At 41.8% G+C, this 19653-nt stretch overlaps 1 long non-coding RNA gene across 1 annotated transcript in view; it reads left to right on the plus strand.

The window, feature by feature from the left end:
• The first annotated feature begins 8979 nt into the window (after positions 1-8979).
• Positions 8980-19653, plus strand: part of LOC147717792 (uncharacterized) — a 294743-nt gene continuing 284069 nt past the window's right edge. Inside the window, exon 1 of the long non-coding RNA XR_015295820.1 lies at positions 8980-9130. This is a non-coding gene — a long non-coding RNA (uncharacterized LOC147717792). The remainder of the gene's footprint in view (positions 9131-19653) is intronic.

The following is a 19653-nucleotide window of genomic DNA, read 5'->3' on the forward strand; positions in this document are numbered from 1 at the left end:
GGTTAATCATTTGTCTTACAGCAGCCCCTTCTCACCAAAACCCATATGCATGTCACAACATCTCACCTGTAAAACGGAGTTTGCCATCTATGTGCTGGAGTGTTTCTGTGGCCTGCGTTACGTGGGCAGCACCAAGCTGCAGGTCCACAAGCGAATACTCCAGCACATGAGGATAATCACCAACTGTGACATGACATATCCGGTGGCACAACACTTTCAAGAATACCATGGGAGCAAGCTGGAGGATTTCAGCTATTGGGTGGTGGATGCAATACCGGTTGAGAGAAGGGGTGGCCATAGAGAAGCCAAGTTGAGGAGGATGGAAACGTGCTATATCCTCAATTTGGATAGTAAGACCCCGAAAGGGATGAACTTCAGTGAGGATTTCTTTACCCATCTGTAGAATCAGTGTTCCTTATGTACCCATAGAAGTGCCATGCAGAGTGATTTGGAGGTACATGTTCTATTAGCATTGTTTTGCAGACTGCAGTGTAGTATATGTATTTACACACGTATGCTGCAGTTACCCATTAGGGGATAATTGTCGCCTTCATTCCAACGTGAATTTTGGTAAATAGCAATTTTTAGAAACATTTATATCTGCACTTTTTTAACACATATATAACATCTGATTGCACTATGCATTTTATAGCTATTTTTATAATGTTTTTTTTAGAGTAATTGTATCTCATAGGTTGAGCACCATTCTCCCCATGCAGATGGAAAAGAACATACGGAGAAGCTGCGCCGAGGAACTATCTCTTGGGCTTGCAGGACACTGCTTATCTGAATGGCAGCTCTATACCCCATTCACCTGCCTACTCAAGGATCTAATCAATCTGTAATTAGTACACAAAGAACTGCACCTACTCAAGATTTTAATGACTTTTCACCGTTATAAACTACACCTACCAGCGTGCTGATGGGTGACATTGTTAAAGCCACGCCCTCTAAGGGAGGAGTTAAATTCAAATAAATAGCATTTGAATTTGATACGGTGAAACGGCAGTCTGTGTGTTTAAATTCCCAGAAGAAGAGGCGTTCAAGGCCTCGAAGCGCGTCGGATGAATGTGGACACTTTTTGAAGGAGGAGGGAAATGAGTGCTGCGTCGGATCGCAAACAGGCTGAATGGCAAAACAGCGTGGTGTGCCTTCTTAAAGCTCAAGGGCTTATTGCTACAACATATATATATATATATATATATATATATATATATATATATATATATATATATATATATATATATTCACTGAAAAAAAACATAGGTTTCACACCAGTTATAGTTAGCATGAAGTTTTACTCGCATAAAACCATTGAAATTCCCAAGTTATAGTTAGTTGGACTCACTATAACTTGCGCGTGCAATGCACTGCTGATGACGTCACATATTACATCACTCATGACATGGGCAGTGACATCACTCATGACATCACTGATGACACCATCCAGTGAATGTGTGTCTTTCTGAAAAATAAATATGTTTTATATTTGTATTTGTAAAGGTCGATGGAAGAATAAATGTTATATAAGTGTGTAAATGGATTTTTTAAAATAAAATATTGATTGGTTAACTGGCTTATAAAGTGTATCTTAGTGAATACATATATAAGCGAGTAATTTTTAAATATTTAGATATATGTATCAGTGTTTCACTTTGTGTATAAGTGGCTGCATGGGTTGGTGACTGACTCACTGTTTGTATGTGTTTTGAAGACAGCATATGTGTAGGACTGTATGGGTGGATGAGTGTGTATATGTGTGTGTTAGTAAGTGAATGCCTGCCTCACTAGTGTCTTTATGAGTAACTACATATGTTTTAATCTAGTATATGTGTGTATTGATGTATTTAAGTGAGTATACGTGAGAGTGAGAGATTGAAAGAGTTCCTGTTTAAATAAGTATGTGTTTCTATAAGTGATCGTTTAAGAGAGTAAGTATGTGTAAGTTTCCTTAGAAGTAATGTGCTAGTGTGTGTATAGCTGTATATGCAAATAAATCGATGTTCAATAGTTTATTTGCATGTGTGAGTATGTGTGTGAGTAACTTTTGGATGACTATCGGTGTGTAACAGGATGTATATGTGTATCACTACATATGATGAGTGAGTATATGTATGAGTGACTATATAGAACTGTTGCTGAATGAGAGGGTGTGTATATAGATGGTGGAATTACAGAATTGGTTGTTGTAACTGGTATGGGTATCCCATTTTTTTGAAAATGTTAGTTTCTATTTTTGAATATGTGTTTCAAAGGTTACATTACACTGAAAGGAGGTCTGTAAGTTTGTCACAAGGATGGTGTCATCAGTGATGTCATGAGTGATGTCACTGACCATGTCATGAGTGATGTAATATGTGACATCATCAGCAGTGCATTGCACGCGCAAGTTATAGTGAGTCCAACTAACTATAATGTGGAAATTTCAATGGTTTTATGCGAGTAAAACTTCATGCTAACTATAACTGGTGTGAAACCTATGTTTTTTCAGTGAATTTAATAGGTTTTTAAATGCTAATTCCTAACTATAACTGGTCTGAAACCTATGGTTTTTTCAGTGAATTTCAAAGGTTTTTAAAAAGCTAATTCCTAACTATAACTGGTGTGAAACCTATGGTTTTATCAGTGAATTTCATAGGTTTTTTAAATGCTAACTCCTAACTATATATAGGGCCTCAAACCTCTGAAATGTAATATTTTATATAATGAATCCTATATTGTATACTTATATAATAATATTTTTGTTAAAATTTTTTTTGCCTTGGTACGCTCCCGGTGCGCGCACTGGAAAGTGCAGTTTGTCGGCGCGCCCCGGGGCACGCACCGGTTAGCGTCCCGTTAGCGCTATTGCCGTGAACGAAAACATCATCGTGACATATCGCGTAGCCGCTTCCGCGTGAAACGCACGGCGTAAGCGCACCCGGAAGCACTCGAGCGAATACGATCGCGCAACGTAAACATCCGACGAGCTTACGCGACGTGACCCGGGGCGCGCTCCCGGGGGCGCGTCGCGTAAGCGCGTCGGGTCTTGTGACCTGAAAATAACACTTTTTATTGGTGCAGAACAGTTTTGGTTTCTAAATGATGAAAGCCGGGGTCATGTGACCTGAAAATAACACTTTCCATTGGTTCAGGACAGTTTTTTTTTCCAAATGATGACAGACCCCACCTTTTTTCCTTATTATGACTTTGTTCTTTGACTGAGGAAGACCTGTTTGAACATCTTTGAGAAATATTTTGTACTTTAAAATGGCTACAGTAGCAGCAGCAGCTGGAGCATCTGCACCACCACCACCACCACCACCAAGAGGACCACCACAACATTACATTGGTGGTCAAGAAGAGGAGGAGGAAGAGGAGGAGGGGAGAAGGTGGCTGCAAGAAGACAATACCCCATACAAGCCAAGGCAGCACATCGTATGGGAGTTTTTTTCTATACCAGAGGGCAAGAAGAAAGTCAATGCGCCCAAGGTGACTTGCCTAATCTATGGCATGGAACTTTCAAGGGGGAACCCTAACAAAAAATATTCTTTTGGTAATAATACCATGATTAGACACATGCAGCGCAAGCATCCGAACAACTATTCTGCTGCAGAGATGAGAGAACTGTCCAGTAACCCTCCCCAATCTTCAACCACCACCTCCAAAAGAAAGCAACCCACTCCATCGGAACCAGAGACAAGGGAGACGATCCCTTGCATACAACCACGGTTTGGGGAATTCAGAATTACATGTATTTTTTGTGGTAAGACCATCTCCTATGGTGAACAGAGCATAAGGCTCATCCTCCTTGCTGGTGACAACCACAATTGCCCCGAAAAACCCTATTTTTTTCCTGATTTTTTTTGTTGCTCCAGTTAAGCCATTTTGAATTCCCTGTTTTTTGTTTCTCCCCATAAAAATAACAATAACATATAAAATAGTTCATAAAAGCCAAAAAAAAGTACAAAATGTGTAGAAAAAAATAAAAAAAATATAAAACAACAAAAAGAAGAAAAAAAACAGTTCTTTTTAGAACTACCTCCAATTTATGAAAAAAGGCTACATTTTTTAAAAACTCTGTCATTCTTTTTTCCCCATGTACGCTCCCCGGTCCGCTCCCCGGTGCGCGTACCAGGCGCACCCCCCGCGCAAATCGGAAAAAAAAATGTTGCCCCGCGGGGCCCTTTTATGGCCCCCACATCAAACCTAGGGGATCAGGGGGGGGTCTACTCTGCCCCCCAGGGGGGTCTACTCTGCCCCCTTATGGTCATTTCCCCCTTTGTTTTTGCCTCCTCTTTTGACTCGATCTTACCAAGACACAAGATGGCCGCCGCTCCGGACTGTTTCGAATGTTTAAAGACACCCAAGAGCCAATCAGCTTTCCGCGCGCAAGTCGCATAGCGTGCCCGGAGCGCTCCCCGGTGAGAGTACCGGAGCGCGGCCATAGATATATATATTTTTTTAACCTAAATTACTCAAAATCCACTGGAGCACATATCTTGAGACATAGCAAAGGCACATCGGGCTACCAGTCCTTACAAGTTTGCCAAGTTTGGTGGAAATCCATTCAGCCGTTCGGGCTAAAAGTGAGGTCTACCGCCCTGTGGAAATTAACATGGGGAAAACACGTTTTGGGACCCCCCTTTTATCTTGGTCCCCGCTTGACGAATCCCCCCAAACTTTCAGGGAAGGACCGAAGCGCCGCGAGGCAAAATTGAGGACATTTTCAGGCAGATTCCTCAACCGGCGCCAAAGTTATTCCCAATAGAATGTTGAGATTTAGCATTGAAAAAAATCCTAACTATAACTACCTACTGGTGACCGCCAGTAGGTAATATATATATATATACCGACGAAGATAAAATCAGAGCTGCCATGAAACGCCTCGAAAAATGCATGCAGCAAGAACTCACCAAATGGTGGGAACATAAATCCCTTACTAAGTACCTGGAGGAGGGGCGGGTGCCCCGCGGTCTTCGCATTCTCCTAGCTCCGAGTTATGAAAATCCTAATCCGGATATGCTAAGGGAATGGGGGCAAACCAATCTTGAGTCCTCCAGCAAATTGATACAGGTACTTGTTAAATACGCTGTGATCGACAGGGAAGCCCTAATGAAGGAAATAGAGGGCATAAATGAACTGCTTTGCACGTTTGAACCCAATGATTTAATTGGGAAGCTACGGAAAGAAATTGACGACCGTCTGAAACAACAAGAGTAGAAAATCAAAAATCGCAAAATATATAAATTCGCCCGTGCCGAGGAGGATTATGCCCAAGGGCGAATTTTAACATTTGCCAAAAAGTACGAGAATGCAAAGAGGACAAGATTGGCACAACACAAGTAACAAAACGGGTCTGGCGTAAGGCACAGTAAGGCTGCGCCCATTCAATAGTCAACAAAACAATTTGCCAGTACTGTGCAATGGTTCTCAGAGCTTTATGTTAAAGAGCTATTAATCGCTCTTTCCCAAATGACCACTCTTTCAGTCGAAGTAAGTAGTAGAACATTTTTTGTTAATCTTTATTTGTTAATTTTGACTTCTTTTGTAAAAATATTTTTTGTTTTTCTTATATTTTTGTTTTCAGTTATATACAACAATAAACATCATTTAACAATACGGAGGAGAAAAGCAGATTCATAGACAGGGGGAGTGATCATTGGAGTGAATTGTACAACATTTACACACTAACTCGACAGAAGACATAGACACTAGACAACAAGTGGACACTGATCAGTACCTAAGGGACAAGGGCGGTGAAAGTTGGTGGCGTGATTTTTACAGTTTGTTTAAGAAAACTGGGGCTTGAAGGTGCGATGAATGGTAGTAAATATGTCATGTCCTAATCCAAGTAGGGAAATCCAACGAATAAGAGTAATCAACTGGTTGTTTTGTGACGGGCCTCGTGATTCAATCTGAGGCTGAGCGTCTTTCTCCTCCAGGCTGAGTCGCGGTCAGTTGTATACGCACCTTCAAGCCCCAGTTAAATCCTTGACAGATTTAATGTGTTTGGTCCTGAAGAGAATCCTTTGAACAAACTAGGATTCGAAACGCGTCGACCAAGGTGTTAGTTGTTAGTTGGTGCCACTTCTGTGGCTGTTTGGCCAGTGGTTTGGCCAATTGTTTGTTATATCTGGAAATCGTAAAGCTTTATTTAACAAGCATTGGAAATGCAATAGGTCTCGCATTAGGAAAGTTTGAGCTATTGGTATTGTAAATGACACTTTTTTTATTTATGTGTTGGTTTTGAAAGTAGCAAAATTAATAGCTGTCAGTTACAATGTCAATAGTTTTAACTTTTGCAAATGTGACACCTATAGCATTTGTAATGCAATGTGTGTTGTATTTACGTGACTTAGATGAATTGATATTACAAATAACAATGGCTTTTAATTTTGTAAATAATTAATACTTAAATAAAAGTTATTGTAATTTATAATGGCAATAGCTTAAACGTTTGTAAATAACTTTTGTGAATATTATGTTCAGTGAATTTTATTGTGACGATCCAAGAACATTTCATTTGCACCTACACACACACAGAGCCACACACATATAGATGTGGTGCTGGTGGATCTTGGGGATATGGTGGTGGTGGATGTGGTGGTGGATGTGGTGGTGATGGTGGTGGATGTGGTGGTGGTGGTGGATGTGGTGGTGGTGGAGGTGGTGGATGTGGTGGTGATGTGGTGGATGTGGTGGTGGTGGATGTGGTGGTTGTGGATGTGGTGAAAGTGGTGAAAGTGGTGCTGGATGTGGTGGTGGATGTGGTGGTGGAAGTGATGGTGGTGGGTGTGGTGGATGTGGTGGTGGTGGATGAGGTGGTGGATGAGGTGGTGGATGTGGTGGTGGTGGATGTGGTGGTGGTGGTGGATGCGGTGGTGGTGGATGCGGTGGTGGATGTGGTGGTGGTGGTGGATGTGGTGGTGGTGGATGCGGTGGAAGTGGTGGATGCGGTGGTGGTGGAAGTGGTGGTGGATGTGGTGGTGGTGGATGTGGTGGTGGTGGATGTGGTGGTGGATGTGGCGGTGGATGTCATGGTGGATGTGGAGGTGATGGTGGATGTGGGGGTGGATGTGGTTGTGGTGGTGGATGTGATGGCGGATGTGATAGATATGTGGTGGTGATGGTGGATGTGGTGGTGGATGCGGTGGATGTGGTGGTGGTGGATGCGGTGGATGTGGTGGATGCGGTGGTGGTGGTAGTGGTGGATGGGGTGGTGGTTGTAGTGGATGTGGTGGTGGATGTAGTGGTGGTGGGTTGTGGCTGCGGTGGTTTGTGGCTGAGACCGCTTCTCTTTGCACCTTCTGTTTGTTTTCTACTTTATTTATTGAGGAAGAGGCATTTCCCTGTAGCTACATGCGTTAGTGTTGAGGTGTATGTACAGACATAATGTGTCTTGACTTTTGTCGCCTTTTGGCTTGCAGGTTGCTTCCTTTAGGGAATGTAGGAACAGCTGCAGGCCATTTTGCCACCTGCCTGAGGCTGCGCGTGTAATGCTCCCATCTGCCCATCGGAGAGCCACTGAGTGGACAGTGGAGCATGAGTTCTGTAGAGATAGAGGATTCAAGCAGATTTCAATTCTGTTTGACATATTTACAAAGGGCTCGAGATCTTAATTTACCCTCCCTGTACTCCTGCAGGGATCAAGAGCGAGCAGAATCTTTAAGTGGTTGCGTGTTGGTTATGAGAGCTGAAAATCGGTTCTGGGCTGAAACACACATTCCTAATTCATGATGAAGCTAACTTCAACTGCATTTGGATCAAGACGCGTTTTCTGCACCACTACAGAAGATAGACTTTCACAAAACTGTAAATGTCCAAAATACATATGACTAACATGTGCTGTGACTCTTTTTGTTATCTCACTATGTGAAATCCATTGGCTTTGTCAGTGTTTTTTTACATATTGCACAGCAGTCAAAGCTGTCCACGTCATAAGCTTTTTAAAACAATTAAGCCATGTTGCACCATGTAAAGAACATTGAAAAAAACAATCGATTTTGCATAGGTGAAACCTATTTGCTTTGCCACGGCTTGTTATTAGTAGACAGAGCGAGCTTCAACAGTAAAATGCCATTTTGCCTGCAGCTTCGAAAATTCTACTCCAGCAACCACATTCATCTCTTTGCTTGAAGGAAGTGATGGAACATCGGATTTGCCCTATTAGGCCCACGTAGATAAAGTTTGGCCTACCATAAAAACCCTATCGAGCAATTCAGCCACAACCACGGCTAGAAGAAACACCGGCAACTCTGGAATCCGAATATGTATTAATTCCATTGATAAAAGAGAGGAGTAGTCGCTAAACACAGGGTCATTTATCCAAGTTCCACTTTTACAATTGAATGCTTAGCCTGGCAGGTAATATCAGTTTCCTCTATGTGTTAAAAAACCCTTTACATGCTTTGCTCCTCTCATTTTATAAACCCGAAATTCAGAATCACACATGAATATGGCAAGTTGTGCTTCTGTAAATTACCACAGGTTGACACCAGGGGGCAGTAGTGAGCTAACATTGCGTTCGTAGTTTCCTGTACAGATAAACAGCTGAAAAAAAACGGAGTCTGACTTCTTTGTATCCACCTAAATATTTTGTACCATGTATGACATTAGGCTCGTTGAACCTTAGAAAAAGTAGACGCCTGAAAAGATTACTCATTCGTGTTAATTTACCATAATAGCAGGTAATACGCAGAACAGTGAAGTCAGGAAACGAAAATGGTGATGCATTTTAAGCAGCCCCAAATAAGTAATGATAATTAACCACTTAACTACAACAAGACCAGCGTCCCTCGTATCACCTTCTCTTCCGTCCTGTGCATCGGAGCATTTCACGGCCACAACTGATGTAAACTAGTACAGAGGGGGGATTTGTCCCGTTTATTTGAAGACCTACGTGCCGGGCGAATGAGCCTCAGACAGAGTTACAGCGAAACCGAAAGCAGCTCTCAGGACTGGGCTGCGACTGAGGGCGGGGGCTGCCCGCGCATGCGCGCTCTTTGCTGGAGAGGGAGCCCCGACGCTAAGGCAGCTGAAGTCCCGGGTCCCGTCCCGAGTGACCACTAGCGCTGTGGAGCTCCCACGCCGAGACACACCCAATGGCTGCCGAGGGAGAGAGGGACACGGACGAGGCAGAAAGAGCACGGTGAGTGGGAGGGGGGGGGTTGTATCTGTGTGTGCGCCCGTGAGTGGTGGGGTTGCGTGCGTGGCTGGGTGGGGTGCATGTGCGTGTGTGGCTGTGTGTGCGTTCGCTTGTATGTGCCTGCGTCTGTGTGTGTGCCTGCCTGCGTGTGTGCCTGACTGCGTGTTTAGGTGAGAATCAGAGGCAGGGAATGTGCACGGCGCCGGCTGGGCGTGCGCGCCCACGAGGTGAAATCGCCGATGGAAAGCGGGTGCACATTCCCTGTCTCAGATTCATCGTAACACGCCAACAACAGTTGTCTTCGCAGACAAAGCAGGCGCTTTTAGGTCTGCTCGCCCTAAAAACGATTTTTTCGCCTTTGTTACTTATCTGAAGTTTATTACTCATTAAGTGTGCCTCACCTTTTTCTACGATTGTAAATAGGTTTAACTTTACATTGGATAATAACAAATTTGATTTTCTTAAACAAACTGTAAAAATCACGCCACCAACTTTCACCGTGTAAATGTTGTACAATTCACTCCAATGATCACTCCCCCTGTCTATGAATCTGCTTTTCTCCTCCGTATTGTTAAATGATGTTTATTGTTGTATATAACTGAAAACAAAAATATAAGAAAAACAAAAAATATTTTTACAAAAGAAGTCAAAATTAACAAATAAAGATTAACAAAAAATTTTCTACTACTTACTTCGACTGAAAGAGTGGTCATTTGGGAAAGAGCGATTAATAGCTCTTTAACATAAAGTTCTGCGAACCATTGCACAGTACTGGCAAATTGTTTTGTTGACTAAAGATTGGCACAACAGGCATCAAAGAAACCTGCTTCCTCTACTGAGACCCCAGTGGCTGCCCCCACCTTGGCAGGCACTGGCGTGGTATCTGAAAACAGCGATAATGAGTCCCTCACCAGCGGTTCGTCTTGGGAGAGCAGAGGTGATAAGTCAATGGACACACAAACAGCGATTTTGAATCTCGGGGAGGAGATTGATTTTTTATGCTCAGACCGGCTGCAAACACTGAGACCCAGAAACCAGAAACAGCAGCCGCAAAGCAAGAAAAACGAGCAAGGGCAAACAAACGCCGAAGAGAGCGCCGCAAAAAGCAAAAAATCACCAAAAAAGCCAAAGAGGCAATACTGGCGAAAAAAGAAGTAATGGACAACGTAATCATTAATTTATCCACCATTGCACTTACTGAAGCAGAAAAACAGCTTCTAAGTTTGGGACTCACTTATTGCCCTGTTTCCGACTTCAGCTACACTAAAACACGTGTAGACATCTTTCTTTATATTCGCAAGTTAAAACTTATGAAGTTTTTCAACATCAAGGAGGGCATAAAAAACAATCTCTCAAAGCAACCTGAAATTGCATCAACCTCAAGCTTGCTCAACGTCCCGGCTGGAGACACCAGAACTTTTTTGACTGGACATCAATTGGCAAGGAATGATGCGCCGGTTGCTGAAGATGTGCTAACACAGGATGAACTTTGTACAGCACAAATACCACAGGTAGGAATGAATTTAAGTCCATTCAAACCAAAATCAAGTTTCATCCCAATTATGCCCCGTGATTCAATTGACACATTTCACGATGTGGTTATTGAAGATTTGAAACTACTTTACCACAAAGTGAAACACAGAAAGAGATACAGAAGCAATAGAGAACAGGCTTACACAACTCTGGTGAATAAGTTAAGCAAGGACCAAAGCATCATAGTCACCATGGCAGATAAAGGCGGCAACGTCGTGATTTGGCCACAAAAAGACTATTTTGATGAAGCGATGCTGCAATTAAACAATGGGACCTGCTACATGAGAACTACCATGAGATTGTATAATGAATCAAAAGAGGCCCTTAAAAAACTATTGTTTAAGTGGAAAAGGGAAAATATGTTGTCCAAACAAGAATTTGATTTTTTAAATGTTGAAAATCCAGTGCTACCCAAATTATATCTTTTACCTAAGGTGCACAAGATGGTGAGTCCTACTCCTGGCAGGCCCATCATCTCTGCTATCTCCAGTGTGGCTGAGCATATTGGGGAATATATTGATTACTTCCTTCAAAGTTTGGTGCAAGCATTGCCAACTTACATTAAGGATACTGGCCACTTTCTTAATAAGATCAGGAATGTTCCTTGGAGTGATGATCTGCTATTAATCACCTTAGACATAGAATCACTCTATACCAGCATTAATCATCAAACTGGGCTTAGAGCGCTTGAACACTTCTTAGGAACTAGACCCATCAGTTGCTACAAACATAATAAGATGCTGATAGAACTAACAAATTGGTGTTTGCATCATAATTACTTTATGTTTGGTAAGGAAATATTTCTACAACAGAGAGGGGTGGCGATGGGTGCCTGCTTCTCCCCCAGCTACGCGTGTTTACACGTGGGCTTGTGGGAGGAGCAGGTACTCAACATCACCTACAGAGATATCATGGCGAACAATGTAATTCACTGGATGCGATTCATAGACGATGTCTTTTTGGTGTGGAGGGGGGATCATACGAGTGCAGAAAACTTTATAAAATCACTCAATGTCAATAACGAAAATCTACACTTTACATCACACATCAATCATGCAGAGGCAGACTTTCTTGATGTCAAGATATTTGTTAAAAATGACAAATTATGCACTAAACTACATCGTAAGAGCACTGCGGGCAATAGTACACTCCATGCCAGCAGCTCTCTCCCCCGACACACCATTGACAATATCTCTTTCGGTGAGCTATTAAGGCTCAAACGAATCTGCAGCACTGATGAAGATTATAAACTTTGTGCAGCAGAAGCCCTAAATAGATTTCGAGGGAGGGGATATAAAGAATCTGTCTTGAAGCAATTGATTGAGAAAGCTAAAAGTAGATCCAGAGATTCTCTCTTGTCAAACTCCAACACACCCATTTCAGAATCCAATATGGAGAAAGCATCAGATTCAGACATCAGTGCACCTAGACTGATATTGACATTTAATAGACAGGAACGTAAAATTCGTTCTATTATTAAACAAAGGTGGCCGGTTTTAAAAACTGATTTGGTATTGGCACCCAGCATAGCGGCAGGACCCAACATTACATACAGGAAGAACCCAGCTGTGCAGAGATTTCCCTGAAGTCATCAAAAAAGACAATTGGATGGTTAAGCCTGGCTTCATCCGTTGTTCTAGCTGCAGAGCCTGTAAATTTGGGGTGAACACCACCAAGTACCCCACACCCTTCAGACCTGATCAAGTGGAAATTAAGGGCAAACATAACTGCAAAACCGAGTTCGCAGTCTATGTTCTGACATGCACCTGTGGCTTAAGATATGTTGGCAAAAACAACAGGTGATGGACCGAATGTGGATCAATGTCACACACTCAACCCAGTCCAAAGATCTGGGCCCAAATCCATCGTTTTTTTGCACTCCACACCACCCCGGGTTGGACAATGGCGATATGCAAATCAGCTCTGACCCTGTGCCCCATGGGAACAGTCCAGTCCGAACTACAAAAGCCATGTCCTTCCCAGAACGGAATCAAGCATCCGAGGACCGGACCGGTTTCGAGGTAACACCTCTCATCAGCCCGGCTAGCTTGACTCCAGTGATGTGGAGTGCCTGGGACCCACGTCTGGGCATCCCCAGCGCACTTAGGGCGGAATTTGCAAAAACAACAGGTGATGGACCGAATGTGGATCAATGTCACACACTCAACCCAGTCCAAAGATCTGGGCCCAAATCCATCGTTTTTTTGCACTCCACACCACCCCGGGTTAGACAATGGCGATATGCAAATCAGCTCTGACCCTGTGCCCCATGGGAACAGTCCAGTCCGAACTACAAAAGCCATGTCCTTCCCAGAACGGAATCAAGCATCCGAGGACCGGACCGGTTCCGAGGTAACACCTCTCATCAGCCCGGCTAGCTTGACTCCAGTGATGTGGAGTGCCTGGGACCCACGTCTGGGCATCCCCAGTGCACTTAGGGCGGAATTTGCAAAAACAACAGGTGATGGACCGAATGTGGATCAATGTCACACACTCAACCCAGTCCAAAGATCTGGGCCCAAATCCATCGTTTTTTTGCACTCCACACCACCCCGGGTTAGACAATGGCGATATGCAAATCAGCTCTGACCCTGTGCCCCATGGGAACAGTCCAGTCCGAACTACAAAAGCCATGTCCTTCCCAGAACGGAATCAAGCATCCGAGGACCGGACCGGTTCCGAGGTAACACCTCTCATCAGCCCGGCTAGCTTGACTCCAGTGATGTGGAGTGCCTGGGACCCACGTCTGGGCATCCCCAGCGCACTTAGGGCGGAATTTGCAAAAACAACAGGTGATGGACCGAATGTGGATCAATGTCACACACTCAACCCAGTCCAAAGATCTGGGCCCAAATCCATCGTTTTTTTGCACTCCACACCACCCCGGTCACGCCACGCCACGCCACGCCAACAGGTGCATGTCAGAATACTGCAACACCTGCGAGCTATCGTTAACAACGACAGCTCATACCCCGTGGCTCGACATTTTAAGGCTATTCACCACAACAACCTTGAATGCCTGACATACTATGTCATAGCCTCCATACCTAAACCTATCAGAGGAGGGGACAGAGATCTAATGCTGAGGAGACTGGAATCCCAATTTATCCTTGAGCTGGACAGTCGTTTTCCTAACGGTCTAAATACGACTGAAGACCTTCATGTATTCCTGTAAGTTATTTGTTGACCAAGATGTATTTAGTTTAAAGCTTTCCTGCCATTACCCGCCCCCCTTCCCTTTCTTGAAGTCTCTGAATGAAATATATGTTTTCATCTCTTTATTTTTCGGCACACATGTTTGGAATTGGGTAAGAGTTCTTCTTCACTCTCCATTCATATTGGAAGAATACCATTTAGGATTTTTTCCATTTCTTTTTTTCTTTTGGGTGTACTCATGATTTTGGGTTTATTATAGCACTTTAACATTGACACAGACAAAGGGGGCATGATGAAGAGCAGTGATAACACTTTTTCGTATTATGCGATTTATTCCAGTGACCATATAAGCATTTCTAAACAGAATACAAAATCAGGATGCATCTATAGAGCATTTACGCTGATATTAGATGAGTTTCTTATGTAACAGACTAGAGACAACATACAACAGGTCTTAGCTCCGGTGGAGTATGTACAAATAATTATTTGTGCACAGAGTGTTTTGTTTACAAATTCTAGTCATTGACTATTGAAACAACATTGCACTTTAGACCACGACACTTTAATGCATTGCTTTTTGCACTATCCCTGCATTTCTTGCACAAATTTGTTGGTTGCGATATTTGCACATTGTCTCTGTTGCGTGTCTTTTATAGAAATCAATAATATATTTTTATAAACTAAAATGTATTTATTTTTTTAATCCATAAAATAAATTGTAATATCATTGTGATTTTAACATGATTATGCATTTATGCTGGTATAATATTCATGTAATGGCTTTATATGGCACTGAATTTGGAGAAGAAAGACTGCTCAGCCTAAGATGTGTAGTGTGTCTTTAATGTCTATCATCACGTGGTTGTGAAAAAAATGCCCGGGAGAAAACTTTTGTATTTAAGCTGTTGAGATTTTACTGACAAACGATCTGTGAACAAGGGCGGATGCCCGAAACGCGTAGGATCTGGTGGCTTAAGCGCAAATAAACTGTCTTTTGGCCCATTACGAACGTTGGAGTGGCGTAGCTTCTTTTCGACATTGCTGCGGCAGCTGCGGTTATCACAGGAGAGAGCTACACTTTGCGCATATATATATATATATATATCCAGGCAACTCCACTACCACGAGCAGACTGCTAGCGGTCCTCGTACACAAAGAACATGGAGCACAGACCCAATTCAGTGCAAACATATCTTCTTTATTCAGCTGTTCACCAGTCGGCCATAACGCGATTCGGTACCGTAGTTCCTTGATCACATGACACGTGAGTATGTCACCTGACTCCTTTTATGCCCAACTTTTTTTCATTTTTTTTCTTTTTAGTGATGCTTTGCATATAGTGCAAAGTACCACAGTGCATTTTCTGACTTTAGTTACTTCAGGTTATGGTTTAAATACCATTTGCTGTTGCATTCTTGTTACTGCATTTATACAAGTGAAAATTGCATTACATGTGCAAATTTCTGCCAAAAGTGCAGATCTCATGTGCAAAATAATGCTATATAGTGCAAAATTATGCTTTACATATCGGGTTAAATACAGCAAGGTTAGATCCTATCTAGATGCAGCATAATTGTACATGTGCAAAAATGCTATCTTGTGCAGAGGTAACGCTGTTCCTGTATATTTAAAACCAATCATATATATACACATTCAATAAATAAATCTATATACATTACAATTAAATACTACAGTCCTTAAAAATCCTTTTTGAACCTGGGTCAAGTCCTAATTATTAAGGGGCCTGATTTTAAGCACTCCCTATATCATTGTGGTACTGTGATTCTTCCTCCAGAAGCCTCTGTTGGAAGGTACAGTATTGCTCCGGTGTTGACAGTGTTAATATTTAAGTGAAAGTGTTGGTGGATTATATTGGGAATTTTGTGACAGATAAAAGCTAACTTAAAATATCCCACATTTATTTGGGAATATGTATCCTTATTACTTTTCATATCATGATTCGAGAGGTTTGAGTCTATGAACTTTTTAGAATGCCCAGTTGTGTCTAATGTCTATGTCTAAATATTCAGAATTTGTCTACATAGACAGATTTTCCTGGTGTGGCACTGCAGGTTCTAGGATATTATATTGTATTATAGACATGTATACAGGTCTTCCGTGGTATTCAGCCCCTGAGGGTGTTTGGAGTCCAGGTCCAAAATGTATCTGGTCTCCAATTTGCGGAGCTTGTCTTCTCTATCTCCCCCTCTTTTACTCTGTAGTATACTGTCTATCAGATAATATTTAAGGCGCCTGAAATCTCATTGATGTTTTTCATTGACATGTCGGGCGACAGGATATGTAGGATCTCGGTTTTTGATGGCTCTTATGTGTTGTAATATTATTTTGTGTCCCTGCAGCTTCATGCTTCCCACGTATTTTAGCTTGCAGGGGCACTCCAGAATATAGACCACATATTCGGTCTTGCAATTTAGCATTTTGTTGATGTGGTATTCACCTTTGCCAAATGCCAATGGAATGCATGTGGTATTGACCCCATTTAAACATGCCTTGCAGGTCTTGCATTTATAAAACCCCTTTCTTTGGTGCAACCAATCCTTTTTGGAGATTTCTATTGGGTTTTTTACAACCAATCTGTCCCTCATATTGGGGGCTCTCCTATTGGTGATAGTGGGTTTATTAGTTAGGTGTTTTCCTAGTACTGAATCATTTTTTACTAGAGACCAGTTTTGTTGTATTATGCGTCTGATCTCTTTGTGCTGTTCGTTGTATCCCACAATCATTCTGAATTCAGTGTTTGGTTGGTTTGATATCTCTGATATTTTTGTAGAAACTGAGGTTTTCGCTAAGGCTGTGTTTAGGAGTCTTTCTCTATCTGCCAGATTGCTTTTCTCTATGGCCATCTCAATACATGTTACCGAGTAGCCACGTTGTAGAAATCTTGCTCTGCTTTCTGATTGGGCTCTTTTTAGTTCCAATGTAGTACTGCATATACATTTAATTTGAAGCATTTCCCCATAGGGGATGCTTTGTATTAGTTGTTTCGGGTGGTGACTGCTGACATGTAAAATTGAATTTACTGCCGTGCCTTTTCTATGTATTTTTGTTTCTATTTTTCCACCCTCTATGTATATTTCTACATCTAGGAATGTTGCTTTTTGGGGACTGATTTCTGAAGTGAAGTGAAGATTGATGTCATTCTGATTTAATTCCTGAATAAATATTTCTGCTTCTGCTCTTGATCCCTGCCAAATAACAAACAAGTCATCAATATATCTCCACCAGCATTTTACATGTGTGTTGCATGTCTCTTCAAACTTTCTATGTAGGACCAGTTCCTCCCACCATCCCATATGGAGACAGGCATAACTCGGGGAGAAACTGGCCCCCATAGCTACACCACGTATTTGTTGGTACAATATATGCTGGAAAAGAAAGATGTTATTATGTAAGCAAAACTCCATCATATCTAAGATAATTTTGCTATGTTGGGAATGTATTTCAGGCCTTCGCCTAAGGTAGAAATCTGTTGCCCTCAAACCATCTTTATGTCTGATACTTGTATACAATGACGTAATGTCCATTGTGATCAATAAATAGTCCTTTTGCCATTTGAATTTATTTATTTTCGCCAAGAAGTCTCCGGTATCTCGCAGGTAAGAGGGCAAACCCTGGACAAAGTCTTGTAAAAAATGATCTATATATTGAGAGGTATGTTCAGTTAAACTGTTCATTGCTGAAATGATTGGACGGCCTGGTGGTCTCTCGGAGTTTTTATGTAGTTTGGGAATAAAGTATAACACTGGCGTTATTGGCGTGTCATTCTTTAAAAATAGATATTCTTCTTTATTTATAAGACCCAAACTTTTCCAGGCTAACAGTTTTGTGTAAAATTTGGCATATGTGTTTTTTAACAAGCTCTGATCACATCGGCAATAGTATTCTTTGTATGTGAGCTGACCTTGGGCTTCCATGAGGTAATCAGTTTTCCTCCAGATTACCAGGTTCCCGCCTTTGTCCGCATTTGCGGATTACAATTTCCCGGTTTTTGGACAGTTTGCGCATCAGTTGCTTATATTTGATTTCCAGTTTCCTTTTCTTTTTTGTTTTGTTTGTCATAACATTTAACTCTTTTAGTTCCTTGATAATTTGTTCGTGATAGACATCGATGCTGTGTCTTTGCATGATTGGGACAAATTTTGATTGGGGTTTGAATGTGGTAGTACATGTGTCCATTGGTTGTGGCCTCCTTGTACTTTCATTTGCTCCATACGCAGCTATTTCTTGTGGCTATGTTGAGGCCAACTCTATCAAACCCTGAACTAATATTTGTTCTTGTGTGTTAAGGTCAGGGTATGTAGGTGGTTCCTCTTCCAGTGGGGCCACTGTTTGGAAATCCTTTCCAGTTTTATTCTTTAGTAGATGATATTTTTTCAATTTTAGTTTTCTAATACCTCTGTATATATCCATCCTTGTAGAGGCATAATCAAAGGTGCTTTCCGGTGCATACGATAGGCCAAGTGATAACAATTGCAGTTCCGCCTTGTTTAATGTCACATCAGACAAATTTGTAACTGTTATGTTTTCTTCTTTTTGTTCGCCTATTTTTCCATTTTCATTTATTTTCTGTTCCACCTTTGTGTTTGGTAATGTCTGGTGGTCTCTCCTTTTCCTTGCCCGTCTCCTTTCTCTGCGTTTGCGGGTGCTGTTTTTGCATTTGCTGGTGGTTTTGCCGTTTGTCGTTTTGATCGGAGGGTTTGTTTTTGTTCCTCCACTAAAAAATCCAACTCTTCAACGTGTGAAATTGTGGTTGGAACTCTCCCAGCTCTTGCATCTTCAGAGTCACTTTCTATCACTGAACCTGCATCCGACGCAGATGATTCACCTTGTTTGGCAGATTGGCCAGGTTTATTTGTTTTTTTGGACATCCCACTGAATTTGGACTGAAAATTCGTTCCGCTAGCGGAATTTGCGGATTTTCCGCGATTTCGCAATCCGAGAATCTCCCGAAATCGCAGTAAAATCCGCGAATCAGCGGGGACGAATTTTCAGCCAAGCACTTACAGGGTTACAGCAGCAGGTGCAAAAGTTGAAGCTAATTTTTTGTAACCTTTTACAAAAGGGTTACAAAGAAATTAACTTCAACCTGGGCACCTGCTGTTGTAAGCCTGTAAGTGCTTCCTGGCGCCTCGTTGCCTACTTGCAACTATTCTCTGGCCCTGCTCTGACCCTTGAAGCAGGGTTAGAGAATAGTTACAAGTAGGCAATGAGGCGCCTGTCACGAAAATTAAACTTCAACAGGAAGCACTGACAGATATAAAAACAAGCATTTGCAATGCAATAGGTCTCGCATTAGGAAAGTTTGAGCTATTGGTCTTGTAAATGACAATTTTTTTTACTTATGTGTTGGTTTTGAAAATAGCTAAATTAATAGCTTTGTCATTTACAATGCCAATAGTTATAACTTTCGCAAATGTGACATCTATAGCATTTGTAATGCAACATGTTTTGTATTTACGTGACTTAGATGTAGTGATATTACAAATTACCATGGCTTTTAATTTTTTTAAATAATGAATACTTAAATAATAGTGATTTTAATTTATCATGGCAATAGCTTAAACTTTTGTAAATAACTTTTGTGAAGATTATGTTCAGTGATTTTATTGTGAAGAACAGAAGTGAAATATTAACATCTTTTTGTGACATTTGTAATAAAGCTTGAAACATTGAGAGAACATATTTGAACCAATTGTTGTTGAATGGTTGCACAGATTGATGCTGGGTTGGCGCTGAGTGGTGCTGTAGTGGTGTTGAGTGGTGCTGTGGTGATGCTGAGTGGTGCTGTGGTGGTGCTGAGTGATACTGGGATGGTG

The sequence above is a fragment of the Lissotriton vulgaris genome, chromosome 5 (genome assembly GCF_964263255.1).
Source record: "Lissotriton vulgaris chromosome 5, aLisVul1.2, whole genome shotgun sequence".
Taxonomy (NCBI): domain Eukaryota; kingdom Metazoa; phylum Chordata; class Amphibia; order Caudata; family Salamandridae; genus Lissotriton; species Lissotriton vulgaris.